Here is a 9,547-nt window from a genome sequence, read left to right on the forward strand (position 1 = left end):
GATACATTTCTAAATATTCCCAAAGCTCGTAAAAAAATTAAATGTGAAAATTAGATCTAACAATGTAAATTTGCATCGCGGGTGAATTGAAAAACTAAACTCAGAGTGGCCAAAATAAAAGTAAAATAATTTCTTGTGTTCTATTTATAAAAATATGTCATTACACACTTGTAGGTTTTAAAAAATAGAGCTCGTAAATACATCAAAATACTCTCTCGCTCGGAGGAGTTATATTTTATAAGAGCACTGCGGGCGCTAGCGTTATTTACATTATCTTCACCATAAACTCATCAAATGTCCGGCTCACTCATGACTTTACACGTGGAGTATATGTAAAATAGTTTATTTGTATTAATGGCATCATTTTTATTTTTATCGCTCCGAGTTTTAAAGTGAGGCGAAAAATATTTATCACATTTTTAAAACACAAAACTTAAAACATCAAAACGGCTAAGCTTTTCCCGCAAAACTTTTAATTCAGAAACTGACAATAGAGAAAAGAACGTGTTTAAAAATCGATGACAAATAACCAAGCAAGCAAGAAGCATAAAAAGTGTTCCACCGTCTCATCTTCTTCAAGGCAAGATGGGCAAATGGACTTGTCATTTACGCCTATCACAGTCAGGTGTTTGTGCCACGTGAAGTGACCAGTCAGCAGTCCACCAAGTTCTCTGCAGAGTCGTCTGCTCAGTGAGAGCAAAAAATTAGATAGACCTTGTGAGATTGAAGGCAACATGAGTTTGGCCCACCTGTATCCTCTCGATGCCTCTCAGTCTTTGCTGAGCGAAGTATTCGCCCAGTTCCTGATGGTGGCTTCGATTGCCGCAGGTGGGAGTGCTAAAACTGGTTGCGGACCGACGAGTGCCTGGTTTAAGCCAACTCTGGCCAAATGATCAGATGTCTCCTAATCAGGTACTCCTGAGTGACCTGGCACCCAGAGTAAAACAACCTCGTTATGTTTACCATCATATTTTAGTCGAGACTTGCATTGCCGAACTACATAGTTTGGAAATACTTAAATAGAGGGCTGTCAAATGCCTTAAGTGCAGCTTGGTTGTAACTGCAATCACGTAAACTCCTTCCTCTCCACCTATGTTCCACCACGTAGTCCATGGCTTTGAGTATTGCAATTACCTCAGCCTGGAAGACCGAAGCATATTCCCCTACAGAAAAGTGAAGGTTATCTCCATTAACTTCGGAAAAGACCTCAGATCATGACCCAGAGTCAGTTTTGGAGCCACCGGTGAAGATTTGACAATGTTGTGAGTCTGGTCTCAGCGATGGAATCAAACCAGCATTCAGTCTCAGTGAACTCAACATTATAGAATCTCTTCAACAAAGGTAATGGTGGCGTACTATCCTGTAGCATTGAAGAGACACAAGTGCTTAAATCTCTGCCGTGAACAATTTTCGCCGCGCCCCAGTCATTGTCATACCAGCATCCGGTTCTTTTTAGTATGCAGGTGGCCTTTAAGGCTTCCCCACGTAAGTGCAGCAGTGCGTCAAGAGCACTATACACCACTCAAACCAATTTAAGGTAAAAAAGAGGCTATAAAGCCATTTTGGTTCTTTACATCGAAACCAGATAAATTTTCGCGGACCCCCATTTACAACTCATGGACTCCCATATTTTTTTCACGTCACCGTGGACCCTCGTCGAGTCTCCCATGGACCCCTGGGGGTCCACCTGGACCACTTTGGGAATCACTGCTTTATATGATCATAAGGTTTATAATTTAATGCCTGAAATCTGTAAGGAAAGTCAGATGTATGAAACATGTATTATTCCAAACCTGATTTTGCCGTGTTGATGTCATCAGGTCATAAGGTTTTCTCTCTTTCTCTGAGAAACACCCTTATGCCTAGTTTTATAGGCCTTATAAAATTAGGCTTACATAAGCCCTTAAAATAAGGCCCTACATTGAGTATAATTTCCTTATAATAAGGCTTATAGATCATATGAAATAAACACGTTTGCTTCACGTTACACTTCACGAAAGCTTTTTCATAAGTAAGAATAAAAAACATCTTAAATTTCATGTTCCGTCTGATGGGGACTAAACCCGTACAGTCTTGATAGCAACCAATTGTATCAAGCATCTTTGCACACTCAGCTACAGCCATACAAGTAAATGTGCTTTCAAATGTTGAGTTTGAATCAACACCGATGCTTTCCAATTCCAGACAACCGGTCAGGTACGAGCATTGATTTTCATTATTTAAACATTTTTATTTAACAATAAACACAAAGTGCAATTTTTTTTTTTTTTAATTTAATTTCTCAAAAAGTGTATTTTTTTTTCTCTCACACTTTTTTACCGGGAAAGAGACACTTTGAACTACAATCAACCCAAATCTCTAATAGCGAAGATTTTTTTTTCTGAGTTATGATTTTTTATAGAAAATATACGTTTTTGTGGTACATACTACAATATTCTTATATTGTTTAACTAAATGGAACATATGTATGTAATATATCAGCAAAAAGTACAGCCGTGATCATTTTTTGTGTATCAAATAAATATTAGAACACACTTTCCACCATACAGTTTCGAAATACAAAATCACATTTTCCCGCTTTTTATGCTCGTACCTGACCGGTTGTATGGAAATGGAAAGCATCCACCATATTTCGCTGTGTTGATGTCGTCAGTTCGCAAGATTTGCTCTCTCTCTCTGAGAGACACCCTTATGCCTAAGTCTTATAGGTCATATAAAATAAGGCTACTAATCCATGTGACCTTATTATAAGGCTTATAGATCCTGTAAAAAAACGCTGCAAGCAGCGTCGCTAGAGTATTGCTTATTTCTTACAACTGCTTACACTTTGCTGGCTACTTATCTATTAGGGATGTTTCGAATGTCATATTTTTCACATTCGCGAATGATAATGCGAATGTGCGAATGCGAATGCGAATGTAAGGAATAACATTAAAAACGCTATAATAAACTTAAATTATCGTTTTTATTGCTTAAAAATTTTGTAAATTATTAGAACATTGAACGAGTGGTTAACCTACACAATGTGTTAATCTAGTAGTCAAAGTTCAAAAGGGGCATATTATATTTAAAAAAAAAGTAATTTTGCTGCCTTTTCTCCCGTGAATCGATTTCTTAGAAGCTCGTATGTAAATAAGGCCGGCTGCACTGAACAATTGCTTACTTGGAACGCTGGCGGGTGGAGCGCTCATATATTCGTGGGCCATATTTGTCAATTTATCGTATTTTAGTTTAGTGTTCCACCAATCGAGAGGATTTTCACCGAGATGAGCTCGTTTTTCTTTCAGGTAGGCCTTCAATTCAGCTTTAATTTCACATTTTTAATGTCTCCAGTTTCTACATCCGAGCCTTCGCTTTCGCTGGAGGAATCTAAAATTATTTCTAGGTTGCTTGTAAGACTTTTAGCAAAACTTGTTGAAGGCCCATCACTGCTGCTTGGTATACTACTTAACCGTTTAGCGCCTGAAGCTAAAAGCCGGTTATTGTCCGCGCCGGTTAGACAGACTTAGAGCCATTTCAACCTTATTAGAGTGGATTCTCTGCCCATGTAGACATTCGCATTCGCAAAACATTCGTATCATTTCATGCGAATGCGAATGTCGAATGCGAATATGTAAAATAATGCGAATCACACGCATACCGAACGCGAATGCAAATATTCGCAACATCCCTGTTATCTATGGTCATTTGAAAGAACAACGTAACACCGTATTTCACAGCTACATACATATTTTTGTCCACAAAACATTTCTTTCCGTCTGAGCAATATGTTTTATTTATAATAACTAGTAATAACCCCCCGAAATTCGGGTGACTGCATTAAAGAAATACTTGCAGATATTAAGGGCCGTTTTATCATCTAACCTTTAGTTTAGCGGCCACTTTATCGTCTCGATATACGAGTTTTCGTTTTCTCATCAGCGCATTAATTTATCGAATCGATAAACTGTTGCTCACCCGATGCAACCTTTAAAATTTGTACCCAACTTTAAATTTTGGTTCGGTTTTGGTTCATAAGCCAGATATATTAGATATTTCAACCAAGGTTTTGGTTATTGCCAACAGTTGCTCTTGCTCTATATTTGCTTATGTTGCATTGCCAACCTTTGAAATTTTATGACGAATGTAGTGAAGTTTCACCCTCGGAATAACAAATTTATTTTTACCAATTTATTTTTAATAATTTATCTGCCCTGTTAGTAAAGGCAACTTTACTGCTTACATTAGAAAACGGCCCTAAGTATTTAAACTTAAGTAAAAAATAAAACATGCTATTGAATACACTTCAGTATTTGAATAAAACAGTAACAGTAATTTTTCAGGTATGTTCCAACTTTTCACAATATCCGTCCAAGCTTGGTCCAAGGGCTATATAGAAGCGTAGAGAATGAGTCAAGAAAATGTTTAAACGCCTATATATTTTCACCTACTTCCCCGATTGGAAATCTGATAATTTTTGGATAACCTATGGAGCTTGCACTTTAATTTGATATATAACTAAATTCTGTAGCTACGCCAGATCACCCTAACCAAGTCGTATGACTGAGCAATTATCTATAGATTTACATAATTATAAATAATCAAAATAATCAAAACCAATCAAAAAATAATAATTTTATTGTAAAACTAATCCCATTAGCTTTTTTGATTATTTCTGATTTTTTTCTTCCAATTGGCTAAAAATACGATTATTTTTTGATTATTTTTAATGGTGATCGCTAATTATTAATTTATAATAATAAATAACGAAATAATAAGAAATAATGGTAATTAATCATTTATAATAATAATAACACTATGCGACAGTCAAAATCGGGATGGGATGAAACCAACGGGAAATGTTATATCGGTCAAAAACAAGTTATACGTGGCCCGGCGTTTCGCTGGGTCACGTCTAGGAATCGAGATATATCGATTTGAAGTTAGTAACTATCATATAGGGGAAATATTGGGTGAATTCCAAAACGTCAAAATACAAAGCATCAGTGTCTTTTATTCCTAAATAGCACTTGGAGAAAAAGTCTAATTTGTGCAGCCTAGTTGAAAACTAGCATCTAACCATGGTTGCGCACATTTGGAATTACAATCTACTGAGGTTTAGAAGTAAAAGCATCAGTATCTTTGTATTTTGACGTTTTGGAATGCAGCCATTCTTGTCAAAATGAGATACCTTCATTTAATTGTGAATAAAAGCGAAACGCGTCCATCGATTTTCATGATCTATGTCTCATTTTGCTTAAAGGTTATGTGACTTTGCGTGAAAGTAATACGACTTGCCTTTTTTCCGTTTTGGATTTTTTATGAATTTAAAAAATAAAAAAATTTAATATTTTAGGCACACAAGAATGGAATAGCGCATCTAAAAAGGTTTTGAATTTTCAAATAGTATTTAATGGAATCAATGTATTGAGAACTGCTGTAATACCCGTTAATGACAATATGACTTTACGGAAAATTTAACATTTAACTTTATTGAAAATAGAAGTGCTATAATTGGTGTGAAAACACTCGTGAGTATCGCTGGTTGTGGCTCCACGTCGGACGCCAATGAAACACTGGAGTTGCTCGATGAGCGTAGGCTGTAGCTCATTTGTGAGAAGGAAGTGCTGCCCAAAACAATATTGTGCGCGCAGCTTCCTTGTGGCTCCGTACAGAAAACCTCTTCGCAAGTGCGTTGTTGGTTTAAATAAGAAACGAACTCAATTTGGGCATATAACAAAAATACTTTATTTGTGTAATCGGCTTAAAAGGTCGGGGTGGAGAAAATTTATTTCCTCAAATTAATGACGCACTATGGTTAGCGTGCCCCTGAATTAAGTGAAATCTTCTCAAATTTATTAAATTTTTCGTAATATTAAGGAAAAAAACAGTAACTCTAAAAAAAGGAAACCGGTTTCTTGTTTCAAGGAAATGCTTTTTCCTGAGTGCGCTACCGCTCGGAGTGATCTTAAAAAATATAACTCCTCAAAGCGAGAGAGTACTTCGATGGCTTTACGAGCTTTGTTTTTTTAAAACTTGCAAGTGTGCAATCACATTATTTTTATAAATAGAACACAATAAAATATTTTATTTTTATTTTTACCACTCAGAGTTTTGGAACTCACCCGCGATGCAAATTTACATCGTTAGATCTAATCTTCACATTTGTTTGACGAGCTTTTGGGAACCTCTGCCTTAGGATAATATAAAGCAGGGGTGGCAAGGCCGAGGCCGCAAAGAGCCACATGTAAATTCTAAATGCTACAAAGAGCCACAAAAAACAACAGAAGCAAACATTTTATTTTTAAATAAACTGGTTTACAGCAAAAATGATCAATGGATGCCACTATGCAATTCCTACGTAGAATCGCCCGCTGATTCCGAAAGTTGGGTTATTTTTTTATTCTATGCATATTTCCACTTAATCACGTATATCTTACGAAACCAATCTAGCAATCGTAATGCGAAGTACGGCAAATGAAATCCAATTAAATTTTCCATAAACCGTATATACACCACTTTCGATAGGCCTAACATATTAGTAAATCACTCCAGATTTTTTTTTTCTTTTTTTGTGAAAAAATTGAAACAAGTTCAAACTTTAACAGGGGAAAAATAAAAAACAACGAGTTTTTGTAATTTTTTTATTTTGTGTTAATGACCGTTCCTTTGCAAAAAAAATGGAGATACCAGTGAAGAAAATCGATGGATAAATAAGAAATAAATGAATGGTAAAATGAAAAAGCGCAAGGATTTTTTGTATGAAATATTAACAGAAAAGAAAGTTACTCAGGAGTACATAGCGTGTGAGTGACATTCTTTCGATTAACCGATTTCGATAATTCTTTTTCTGGTGCCTCAGGGGAGGTCCCATACTAATTGGGTTTAGATCCGATCATTGGATCATGAAGAAATTAACGGTGCTTCTAAACTTTTATATGAGAATTGAAGTCGGCTGTGTTTTTGGCTTAAAAATTACTTGACTGCAGTGACAACCAAGCTGCACTTAAGGCATTGGACAGCCCTCTATTTAAGTATTTCCAAACTATGTAGTTCGGCAATGCAAGTCTCGACTAAAATATGATGGTGAACATAACGAGGTTGTTTTACTCTGGGTGCCAGGTCACTCAGGAGTACCTGATTAGGAGACATCTGATCATTTGACCCACAGTTGGCTCAGACCAGGCACTTCTCGGTCCGCAACCAGTTTTAGCACGTCCCACCTGCGGCAATCGAAGCCACCATCAGAAACTGGGTGAATACTTCGCTCAGCAAAGACTGGGAGGCATCGAGGGGATGCAGGTGGCCAAAACTTCATCTTGCCATCTCAATCTATTTCTCACTACAGACGACACTGCAGGCACTTGCTGGACTGCTGACTGGTACTTCACGTGGCACAAACACCTGACTGTGATAGGCGTAAATGACAAGTCCATTTGCCCATCTTGCCTTGAAGAAGATAGACGGTGGAACACTTTTTGTGCTTCTTGCTTGCTTGGTTATTTGTCATAGATTTTTTTGAACTCGTTCTTTTCTCTATTGTCAGTTTCTGAATTAAAAGTTTGGCTAAAAAGCTTAGTCGTTTTGATGTTTTAAGTTTTGTGTTTTAAAAATGTGATAAATATTTTTCGCCTCACTTTAAAACTCGGAGTGGTTTTACATATACTCCACGTGCAAAGTCATGAGTGAGCCGAACATTTGTGTAGATGTAGATGTATTTACGAGCTCTATTTTTATAAGTGTATAATTAGTATTATTATAATTATAATTATTTTTATAAACAGAACACAAGAAAATATTGTACTTATATTTGGCATTGTTTAGTTTAATTCACCATGATTACATTGACATTTACTTTAATTTACGCTGGAATAAGAAAGCGCAGGGGGTCGACCTAAACCAGTAAATTTTTGAAAGGGGTCTACGAGAAAAAAAGTTTGCAAACCTCTGATATATACTGAAAGTGAACACGTAACTTATTGAAAAAAAAATACACGGCGTTAATTTCAGTGTGGAAGCACGAGATCCTTTTTGCAAAAATTTTTGGTGCAAAGCGTAGTGTATGTTGTGCTTTGTAATTATTAAACGAATGACGAAATATTACTGGCAACGCCATTGTGTAACTTTCCACCAAAACTTTTTGGAAAATTTCAAAGGGGATAGAATTCAATGTGTGGGAGCAACACATCGCGTAAAGTTGATAGGATTGCAGGCATTTTTATAACGTCAGATTGCAGAAAAAAAATCGGGACTATGAGGGAAATGTCAACAAATATCCGACAAACTTCGCGAAAAAAATAAAATAAAATTATAAATTAAGGTTGGTGAAACTTGCATTAAGGGGCTCTCCTTAAATTTTATTGCATATTGCTTCAATGGTGCTATCATTTATTAACGCTTTAAAGTGGGACTCTTATAAGCGAGGAGTATCCCAAGGATACGAATGAAAAAGTAAACATTTAGCTTGAAATATGATGTAAATAGGTGCAAGGATTCCTACCACTGAATTTTGGAACTTTTCAGCCACTAGGTCGCTATCATTTCTTAACGAACTGTATTATTCCACATATATGTAAATACTCTAATTGTTAACAATTTTCATTCTCTAATCGTAAAATAAAAATAAACTTGTATCTTTAGCTTTATTTAAATTACAAAAAAAGTCCTAGTGTACACATAAGTTTTGTAGATATATTGTGATTTCACTTCAACATAAAAATTTTGTGCACCCCTGATTTACATAAACAATAGTCTTCGAGTGTTTTATGATTTTTTAGTGATGATTTAATTTTTGTTTTTTCTACAAAACCTCTGTGTACGCTAAGCATACTTAAACCTAAATTCAAGTACAAACTAAGAGAAAATCTTAAAAGATAAAATTATTTTACCTTTTTTAAGTAAATGACAAAATGAAGCTGAAAAGGACGTTCACAGTTGATAAAATTATCGAGGAACAACCAATAGTTTACCAAAACTACCGAAATTGATGTGAAGACACCCAAAGCTTTAATTTATTGCAAACATTTTTTAAATTTGAAATTGATTATGAATTTATAGAAAGAAACTTACAATGAAACTTTGGAATTTAGGCCGTACCTGCGTACGTCCATGGGTCCAATTTATCCTCTTTGAAATGTGCTATGGAAAATTATGAAATATAATTTTTTTTTGATATCATGTATAAAAAGACGTAGTTTAGTTTTAAAACTTTAAATAATTTTCGACAAATCAAAAACATTCAACTTTTGCAAATGCTCCATCATATCGGTAAAGAACATTAAGTCAAAACGCCAATTTTCATTCTCCAATTGCGGGTAATGTTCCGATCTCAATTTGAGTATCTGTATATAAAAAGAATAATATAAAAAAACAACACAATGGAAAAGAATGTCCAACAAAGAAATATGTATTTTAAAAATAATAATAATAAAATTGATTTGTTGAATTGGTACACTGTTACCATTTTTGTATATTCTGCTTTTACAATTTTCTAATTACTTTCATACTATATTTGGCCTCCAGTTCCTGTACTTCTTTGAGCTACGAAATATTTAGTTGGTCACATTAC

This window comes from Rhagoletis zephyria, unplaced genomic scaffold (genome assembly GCF_001687245.7).
Source record: "Rhagoletis zephyria isolate East Lansing unplaced genomic scaffold, Rhagoletis_zephyria_1.1 Rzeph_scaffold_10127, whole genome shotgun sequence".
Classification (NCBI taxonomy): domain Eukaryota; kingdom Metazoa; phylum Arthropoda; class Insecta; order Diptera; family Tephritidae; genus Rhagoletis; species Rhagoletis zephyria.